Source organism: Oryctolagus cuniculus, chromosome 19 (assembly GCF_051225735.1).
Source record: "Oryctolagus cuniculus isolate XC-2025 breed Fujian yellow rabbit chromosome 19, ASM5122573v1, whole genome shotgun sequence".
In the NCBI taxonomy this organism is placed as follows: domain Eukaryota; kingdom Metazoa; phylum Chordata; class Mammalia; order Lagomorpha; family Leporidae; genus Oryctolagus; species Oryctolagus cuniculus.
Window position 1 is genome coordinate 46,825,994 of NC_142885.1, and position 8,182 is coordinate 46,834,175.

Below are 8,182 nucleotides of genomic sequence, written 5' to 3' on the forward strand. Positions count from 1 at the left end.
TATACTGTTCCTATTTGTTTTTCTCTTGCTAATTGAAAGCAATAATTTCACTGTACCCTACTGAATTGATGAGCTCATATGAGGAATTTTTGGTATGGAAACTGAAAATAACAGAAATCTGACACAATTCTGAAGATGGGAAGGTAACACACAGATTAGATTTATGGTATGCAGAGTAATGCCTGTTGATGATGAGAGATCTACTGTATTTGTTAGCTTTGCAGGCATGCATATATTTCCTCCCTGTTATTAAGATGAGCACACTTTCTGCATATATATATCTTATATATTATATATATTCATATAGATATATTCTCTGCCAAGCTGGCATTGGAATCTCATCCAACAACTTCCTCCTCTTCCACATCTTCACCCTCCTGCAGTATCACAAGCCAAAGCTTGCTGATCTGATCACCTGTCATCTGGCCCTTGTACACACAGTGATGCTTCTCACTGTGTTGTTTTGAGGTCTCTGGACATGTCTGAGTCTCTGAAATTTTTCAATGACTTCAAGTGTAAGGCTTTGTTCTGCATAATTAGGGTGATGAGGGGCCTCTCCATCTGCACCACCTGCCTCTTGAACATTATCCAGGCCATCACCATTAATCCCAGCAACTCCTGGCTGGCAAAGTTTAAACATAGCTCCACACAGTTCATCTTCTATTATTCTTTTTATTATGGTTTCTCTGTGTTTCAGCACTAGCACAATCATCCACACTATGGCATCTTCCTTTGTGACCCAAACCAATCTGATGGTTCTCACTAAATATTGTTCATTTCCCCCAATAAGCCCTAGCATCAGGAGTTTGATGTTCACACTGACAACATCCAGGGACGTCTTCCTTGTGGGAGTCATGCTGCTCTCAAGTGTGTACATGGTGATCCTATTGGTCAGGCATCAGAGGAGGTCCCTGCACCTTCACAGCACCAGCCTCTCCCCTCCTCAGAGAAGAGGGCCACCCAGACCATCCTGCTGCTGGTGAGTTTCTTTGTGGTCATGTACTGGGTGGATTTCATCATCCCATTCTCCTCAATGATACTGCGGACATATGACTCAGTTATCTTGGGTGTACAGGGTGTTGTGGTCAATGCCTTTGCCACTGTCAGTCCATTGGTGCTAATCAGTTAAAATAAAAGGATAATTAATATCTTTCAAAGTATACCATGGAAAAGCTTTGAATTTTAACAAACTGGGCTTTAAAAAGGGTGGTCTTTGGGTGAGTATGCAGCACAGAGGATGCTGCTTCAGATACACACATCCTATATCATAGTCCTGGGTTTGCATACCACCTCTGCTTCTGGTTCTGCTTTGTAAAAATGCATATCCTGGAAGGCAGTGCTTGCTGGTTTAAGTTTGTAGGTTTCTTAAGTTTGTAGGAGAAATATATGAAGATCTAGAATTCTGGATTTAGCCTTCTGTATGCTGCTGTTGCCAGCCTTTGAAGATAAAACCAGATGAGTGATATCTCTCTCTTTTTCTCTCTCTCTCCTATCACCCTATCCTTTTCAAATAAAGTAAAAATTAGTAAATATAAATTTTGATGATAATTGCCTTAAATAGATATTTCACACATGATGAAAATTATTCTAATGGGATATGTTCCTATGGGATTCAATAAATCCTTATGGAATTATAATTTATATCTAAGTACTTTGTAATCTATATTGCTGTGCAAAACATTTTCTTTCAGCTAACAAGCAACGTGGTTAAGTATTTCCATGTTTACCATTACTTGTTCTTTCATTTTGATTTCAGACTTCCACATAAGAAAACTTTTATTTCTTCTTTAAGTAATCACTGTAGAAGTACTTGCTGAAAATCAAATATTTCATGATTGTTATTTTGAAAAAAAAAATCACTTTTATAAAATAAAAATAGATAAGCATTCAATCCTAGCTTGGACATTAATTTTGTCATCAATGGTATTTTTATATTTCTCTTTTTTGTGTGTTTTTTAATAAAGGCTGTGGAGATTTCACTGTCATTGTTTTTAAGTTTCAAGTATTTTCCTCCATGCATTCTTAAATTTGACTTCTACTCAGTTTTACTGAATTTGATTCTGATTTCTCTTTGAGAAATTTTACTTTTTAAATTTTTTACTATAATGAAATCATGTATTGAGTGTCTTATGTTTGATATATTATGTTGGGCATTTATAAACTGTATTTAATGGATTACATCTGTAGGACCCCAAAAGCGGTGTCCTCTTGTGACGACCCCAGAAACACAGACTCCAGACCAGACGATGCAATAGAGCAGGAGGTAATTTTTATTTCATTTGTACAAATGGGCCCCCTACTGCTGCAAGCAGCAAGCAAGCAAGAGGAGCCCCGAGCAGCTATCTTTTACAGCTTTTAAAAGGCAAAACCACAGAATTAACATATTAAAGACTGGCGTAAGTTCATTGGATAATTTTCAGTAGCGGGCCTTGTATGGCAGTCTGAAGTGCTAATGTCGGTGGAAAAGTACTAGGTCAAAGGGATACATTAGGGGAGGGGGTTTCTAGGAGACAGGAGTAGGTTGCTACGTGCCTTGTAACTTTCTTAGTTAACCTTGAGCAAGCGTAGGGAAGGGGGCTTATCTACAAGGCAGGTGTTCTGCGGATCTCTGGTCAGTAGCTGACTGCTTTCTCTGTGAACCGGTTTACTCCCCATTTTCCAAGGCCGTCTCTGGAACAGTTTGTCTCAGGAGTCTTATTATTTTATTTTTAAGAGGCTATTTTTATGGTGGCTCACAGCCGCCTCTTTCACATCTTTCATAGTTTTATAAATTCTCTAATCTTATGATCCAAATGAATGTGTTGATTCTTTCTTTCTGGTTGCCACATGACTACATTTGGATTTTTCTATCTCATGGTCATTCTTTAAGGCAAATTTGAAGTTCAGTCTTTCAGTTCATTAACACTCTAATCAACCAAGTTTAATTCAATGTTTAAACTATGCATTTGTTACATTTTTAATATATTTATTTTTTGTTATTTTCCCAATATAGCTAATGAAGTTCATTTTTCTTTACTCATGATTTCTCATTCTCATTATTAATGATTTCTTTTTCTACTTTAAATTTTTGAAACACGATTCCTATATTGATTTTCTGATAACCTTCATTCTGATGTCTTCCTTTTGTGTATGCTTCATTATATTCAATTTGATTATCTCATTTGATGTCCTTCAGTCCTTGGAAAGCCTCTAGTTGGCAAATTTCTTTGTTTCTTCCAGTTGATCAGAGGGAGTGTTGTAAATCACTCACAGATTTGAGGCACAAGTGGCAAGCAAGTGTCCTAGGGGAAGCATGTGTTTCTCAGTTAATTTTTTTCTTTCATTCTGTCTGTTGTTTTATGCTTGTTATTCAAAACTTCTCCCATGTTCCTCTTGCCTCTGGTGGACATTTTGAGGATTTTTGTAACTTTTTTTTCTCAAAATAATTTGTATGGACATGTTTTTCCAGATACAATTATTAGATAAGATAAATAAAATTTGCATGAGTCTAAATAATTTCTCAGGTATTCTTAAGTGGTAGTTCTGCTGTCATTTCACACTTGATAGATAATATAATTTGTAGGCTTATGCTCTTATGACATTATTGAAGTCTAAATTTGAGATACTCAAAGTTACATTCTAGCACTTGAAGTAATGCTCACTTTCTGTTTGCTGATCAAAATGCTGTAAAAATATCTTCCATACTAACCTGTCAATTTTTAAATGAAATTTATATATCATTCATTTTGTTTATGCATTTATTATATACTAATACATAAAGTTTTATTATGATTTTATGTTATATACTATTCTAAATGTTCTAACCTATTGCTTTCACAATTCTTCCTGTTAGACATATTTTGATTGTTTTAACATTTTTAAAGTTTATTTAGTTGAAAAAGGGCTGGGGGACACCTTTCATCTGCTGGTTCAAATGTGCAAAACAACTGGGGTTGGGTCAGGCTCAGGATAGGGATCAGGAACCCCACCCAGGTTTCCCACTTGCTACATCCTATGGTGTGCATTAGGAATGTGGATCAAAAGCCAAGGCAGCACTTCATCCTAGGTATTCTAGTATGGGATGCCAGTATCCCAACTGGTGACTTACCCCACTGTGCTGTCATATATAATCTTTCATGTTATATATTAAAAACAGGTATATAAAATATATATGCAAATGTTGCACTGTATCTGATAAATTAGTATTAAGCAGCCTGTCATGAAATTGTCATATAGTCATATTGTTATTCAGTTACAGTGTTACATTTTATTTTTTCTTATTAGAAAATTCATTATGTAATTTTGACAAAAAATATAAGGTAGGCTCAGTTTGATATCTTGATAAAACCCAAAGTTAGATGACATAATTTATTATTTACCTTACACAGAATTTCTCATTTGTTTCCTGCAACAAGTCTGAATAGCATTGTACAGAAGGCATATTTATCTGCTCCTTCCTACATCAGAGTAGACTGAAAAGATGGTATTCAAAAATTGCCTGATGCCTCATTCTCTCACATTATTTTAATACTACAGCTTCCATGATAATTTAAAGGCATGGCAAAATACAAATTACTAAAAAATCAATAATGATAAAAAATCAAAATGTACTATGAAGAAATCTACTAATGGACATTTAATATAGAAAGATACAAACCAGAATCAAATCTAGTAGGGGAAGAGAAAAAATTAAAATCAGAGAAGAAATCAACAGGATTGAATAAAAAAAAATACAAAAAATCAGCCAAGCGAAGAGCTGCTTTTAAAAAACAAAAAGAATAAAATTGACACGCCATTGGCCCAACTAACTAAAAAAAGAAAAGACCCAAATCAATAAAATCAGAGATGAAAAAGGAAATGTAACAACAGACACCACGGAAATAAAAAGAATCATCAGAAATTACTACAAAGAGTTGTAAGCCAGCAAACAGGGAAATCTATCAGAAATGGATAGATTCCTGGACACATGCAATCTACCTAAATTGAACCAGGAAGACACAGCAAACCTAAATAGACGCATAACTGAGACAGAAATTGAAACAGTAACAAAGGCCCTCCCAACAAAGAAAAGCCCAGGACCAGATGGATTCACTGCTGAATTCTACCAGACATTTAAAGAAGAATTAACTCCATTGCTTCTCAAACTATTCAGAACAATTGAAAACGAGGGAATCCTCCCAAATTCTTTCTATGAAGCCAGCATCACCTTAATCACTAAGCCAGAGAAAGATGCAGCATTGAAAGAAAATTGTATACCAATATCCCTGATAAACATAGACGCAAAAATCCTCAACAAAATTCTTGCCAATAGAATGCAACAACACATCAGAAAAATCATCCACCCAGACAAAGTGGGATTCATCCCTGGCATGCAGAGATGGTTCAATGTTCACAAATCAATCAATGTGACACACCACATTAACAGACTGCAGAAGAAAAACCACATGATTATCTCAATAGATGCAGAGAAAGCATTCAATAAAATACAACACCCTTTCATGATTAGAACTCTGGGCAAACTGGGTATGGAAGGAACATTCCTCAATACAATCAAAGCAATTTATGAAAAACCCACGGCCAACATCATATTGAATGGGGAAAAGTTGGAAGCATTTCCACTGAGATCTGGTACCAGACAGGGATGCCCACTCTCACCACTGCTATTCAACATACTTCTGGAAGTTTTAGCCAGAGCCATCAGGCAAGAAAAAGAAATTAAAAGGATACAAATTGGGAAGGAAGAACTCAAACTATCCCTTGTTGCAGATGATATGATTCTTTATTTAGGGGACCCAAAGAACTCTACTAAGAGACTATTGGAACTCATAGAAGAGTTTGGCAAAGTAGCAGGGTATAAAATCATTGCACAAAAATCAACAGTCTTTGTATACAGGCAATGCCACAGCTGAGGAAGAACTTTTAAGATCAATCCCATTCACAATAGCTACAAAAACAATCAAATACCTTGGAATAAACTTAACCAAGGACGTTAAAGATCTCTACGATGAAAATTACAAAACCTTAAAGAAAGAAACAGAAGAGGAAACCAAAAAAATGGAAAAATCTTCCATGCTCATGGATTGGAAGAATGAACATCATAAAAATGTCCATTCTCCCAAAAGCAATTTATAGATTCAATGCAATCCCAATCAAGATACCAAAGACATTCTTCGCAGATCTAGAAAAAATGGTGCTGAAATTCATAGGGAGACAAAGGAGAACTCAAATAGCTAAAGCAATTTTTGTACAACAAAAACAAAGCTGGAGGCATCACAATACCAGATTTCAGGACATACTACAGGGCAGTTGTAATCAAAACAGCATGGTACTGGTACAGAAACAGATGGATAGACCAATGGAACAGAATTGAAACACCAGAAATCAACCCAAACATCTACAGCCAACTTATATTTGATCAAGGATCTAAAACCAATTCCTGGAGCAAGGACACTCTATTCAATAAATGGTGCTGGGAAAACTGGATTTCCACGTGCAGAAGCATGAAGCAAGACCCCTACCTTATGCCTTACACAAAAATCCACTCAACACCCGACACCATCAAATTATTAGAGAACATTGGAGAAACCCTGCAAGATATAGGTACCTGCAAAGACTTCTTGGAAAAGACCCGGGAGGCACAGGCAGTCAAAGCCAAAATCAACTATTGGGATTGCATCAAATTGAGAAGTTTCTGTACTGAAAAAGAAACAGTCAGGAAAATGAAGAGGCAACCAACAGAATGGGAAAAAATATTTGCAAACTATGCTACAGATAAAGGATTAATAACCAGAATCTACAAAGAGATCAAGAAACTACACAACAATAAAACAACATCCCACTTCAGAGATGGGCCAAGGACCTCAATAGACATTGTTCAAAAGAGGAAATACCAATGGCCAACAGGCACATGAAAACATGTTCAAGATCACTAGCAATCAGGGAAATGCAAATCAAAACCACCATGAGGTTTCACCTCACCCCAGTTAGAATGACTCACATACAGAAATCTACCAACAACAGATGCTGGAGAGGATGTGGGGAAAAAGGGACACTTACCCACTGTTGATGGGAATGCAAACTGGTAAAGCAGCTATGGAAATCAGTCTGGAGATTCCTCAGAAACCTGAATATAACCCTAGCATACAACCCAGCCATCCCACTCCTTGGAATTTACACAAAGGAAATGACTTTGGCAAACAAAAAAGCGGTCTGCACCTTAATGTTTATTGCAGTTCAATTCACAATAGCTAAGACCTAGTATCAACCTAAATGCCCATCAACGGTAGACTGGATAAAGAAATTATGGGATATGTACTCTATAGAATACTATACAGCAGTCAAAAACAATGAAATCCGGTCATTTGCAACAAAATGGAGGAATATGGAAAACATCATGCTGAGTGAAAAAAGCAAGTCCCAAAGGGACAAATATCATATGTCTGATACTGATGCCATAAACAAGAGTGTCAATTTGTTAAGTCAGCAACAGGAGTCACTGTGCACTTACTTCTCATGTAGGATCTCTGTCCTTAATATGCTGTACATTTTGATTTAATGCTATAGCTAGTTCTCAAACAGTATTTTTCACTTTGTGTTTCTGTGTGGGTGCAAACTGTTGAAATCGTTACTTAATACATACTAAATTGATCTTCTGTATATAAAGAGAATTGAAAATGATTCTTGATGTGAATGGAAAGGGAGAGGGAGCAGGAGAGGGGAGGGTTGCGGGTGGGAGGGAATTTATGGGGGGGAGAAAATCCCTTGTAATCCATAAACTGTACTTTGGAAATTTATATTCATTAAATAAAATTTAAAAATTAAAAAAATTAATTAAAAACATTCATTGGAATTAATATGAAATTGCGTATATGAAAAATCTTCAAAAAGTTCATGGAAACCTACCTTAAGAGAAACCTAGACATGAACTTCAAAATCTTTGCACCTAACTGCGCTTATAATTATATTTTCATAAATTTTATGAAGTATGTTGGTATATAGCATGTGTAACATCTGAAAAAACAATGCACATAAAATATCATGTTAATAACATTAAGAATATTTTCATGCAATCACCTTAACAGAAAAAGCATCTGGGTAAGTCTATCACCAACCTAAGTTTGAACACCAACTGGAACAAGAATTGAAAGCAACTTCTACAACCTGATAAAAAGCAGATATTTGCCAAAATTTGGTCTAGCAGTTA

General features: G+C 35.9%; 1 pseudogene; it reads left to right on the plus strand.

Annotated features, from left to right (window-relative positions):
- Positions 1–254: 254 nt before the first annotated feature.
- Positions 255–1,186, plus strand: LOC149120557 (vomeronasal type-1 receptor 90-like; annotated as a pseudogene).
- Positions 1,187–8,182: the final 6,996 nt, after the last annotated feature.